The 2,449-nt window shown below is 38.8% G+C and overlaps 1 non-coding gene across 1 annotated transcript; it reads right to left on the reverse strand.

Annotated features, from left to right (window-relative positions):
* Positions 1-286: 286 nt before the first annotated feature.
* Positions 287-405, reverse strand: LOC138362598 (5S ribosomal RNA). Its single transcript, XR_011227807.1, has one exon. It is a non-coding gene; the product is annotated as a 5S ribosomal RNA (ribosomal RNA).
* Positions 406-2,449: the final 2,044 nt, after the last annotated feature.

The following is a 2,449-nucleotide window of genomic DNA, read 5'->3' on the forward strand; positions in this document are numbered from 1 at the left end:
CAGCAGTGGTCCAGTGGTAAAGTGTATATAAGTGATGCGTATTCTTGGAGTTGCGAGTTCAAACCCGGATTAAGCTATATATATATACAACATGTTTTGTTTTGGTTGTTTGTTTTTGTATAAAGCCTCACACAATATCTATATTAAGCGAGTTTGTTTTAAACATGACATACATATTAATTCATTTTACCAGGCCTTATTCCACACAACTCCGTGAATTTCCCGTGGAGCCAGCCATTCAAACAAAAACAAACGAAACAAAACAAAACAAAACAAAAAACATTATTGCCAACAGCATTTGGTGTTCCCAGGCGGTCACCCATCCAAGTACTAACCAAACCCAACGTTGCTTAACTTCGCTGATCGGACGAGAAGCGGTGTTCTCAACGTGGTATGGCCGTTGGCATGAGACTGCCTACACATTGTGGCTAATAACCAACTCTTTTAAGTCATCGCGGCAGGATACGGACCTGCTTGTGGTGTCTTAATGGTAATTGTATCCTAACATATTTTTGTCTCCTTGGCATGGATATTTAACATCGTTTATTCAGTCTTGGGTTTATGTTCTTTCGCCATTTACAGACATTTTACATCTACCTACTTCCTCAGCCTGCCCTGCCAATTTCTAATGAATTTGTGGATTTTCTTTTGTAATACAAACATGTGTGTGCTCATCTGCTCTTCAGTTTTTATGATATTTGTCTCATCTGTCCTGCTTTATGATACTTTTACAAAGAACATGAACAAATGCTTCTATTTTAGAGAAGATATGGGATCCAGGTTTCGGAGCCGTAAAACCAACCGTCGTGATTGGTGGACGAGTTGCCAGGTTGCAGCTTCTGTACCGTGCCGGCACATAAATAGGTTCGGCTCAAGCGGCGGCAGCATCATTCCCCCGTGACTGTCTGAGCGTCTCTCATCACCTTGGTTATCTCATCATCATCATGGTAGAAGCAAAGCCTACCAAGAAGGCTGCGGCTGCTGCTGCTGTGGTGGCCACCACCAGGAAACCTCGCGTCCAGGTTGCTCACCCGAAAACTAGTCAAATGGTTCTAGCCGCGGTCGCAGCACTCAAAGACCGTAAGGGCTCGTCTCTACAAGCAATCAAGAAGTACGTTGTTGCCAACAACAAAGTCGAGGCTGCCAAGATCGCCATTTACATCCGAAGATTTCTCAAGAAAGCAGTGGCTGACGGCATTCTTGTTCAGACCAAGGGAAGTGGAGCTAGTGGATCATTCAAGCTGGCCGTAGCAGAGAAGAGGGCCGTTCTAACTCCCAAGAAAGCCACCACAACCAAGAAACCATCTACAGCAGCAAAGAAGGCCGTGGTAACTCCCAAGAAAGCCGCCACAAGCAACAAACCACCTACAGCCTTGAAAAAGAAGCAGCAGCAGCAGCAGCTTGTTGTTGGGAACAAAAAGCCCAAAATAAAGAGAGCTTCAAAATCTCCCAAACCACCCAAGGCAAAGAAAGCTGTCAAGAAAACAACAAAGGCAAAATAAACGACGACATGCAAGCAGCATGAATACACATGACAATAAACATCCAGGCCTCCCCCCTCAGTGGAGGGGCCTCATATGATTCCAAAAAGAGTTTAGTTTTGTAGACAAATAAATCATTACTTTTGGGGTAGATTTACTCTGTATATTATATATATATATATATATATATATATATATATATATATATATATATATATATATATATATATATATATATATATTTATATATACACATGGGTGAGGTGATATGGTACCAAAGTTTTGGGTAAGGTGATTGACATTTACACAAGATAAAACACGAACCAATGGGAATAAAAACATAAGAATGGAAGTAACTGCAGAAGGCCTATTGGCCCATAACACAAGCACTTCCTCTTGATGCTTCTATATTGGTTCGGAGTCTTGAAGCTATAATATATATATATATATATATATATATATATATATATATATATATATATATATATATATATATATATATATATATATATATATATATATATATATATATATATATATATATGCACACAAAACTAAATAGTCTTGTTAGACAAATTGCCCCTATTAGAGGCAAGTTGACTAACAAGCCGAATGACTGCAATTGTTTTGAATTTGAGTTAAATCTAACATAGAAATGTAATCAAACCTAACCTAACCTATGCTAACCCAAGCTAAGCTAACCTAACCTAACCTAAGCTAACCCAAGCTAAGCTAACCTAACCTAACCTAACCTAACCTAACCTAACCTAAGCTAAGCTAACCTAACCTAACCTAACCCAGCAATTCATGATCTTAATATAATACTGTTAATTGGATAAACCAATTTGGAAAGAAATGTTCGAAAATAACAAAATTAACTGTGCTTGTTAGGAAAATTGGGCCTTGCATACTTGTCCCAATAGTGTGGTTCTCGCTTTTAGGTACGACATAAACGTATACCTAAGTTG

Source organism: Procambarus clarkii, unplaced genomic scaffold, assembly GCF_040958095.1.
Source record: "Procambarus clarkii isolate CNS0578487 unplaced genomic scaffold, FALCON_Pclarkii_2.0 HiC_scaffold_2067, whole genome shotgun sequence".
In the NCBI taxonomy this organism is placed as follows: Eukaryota; Metazoa; Arthropoda; class Malacostraca; order Decapoda; family Cambaridae; genus Procambarus; species Procambarus clarkii.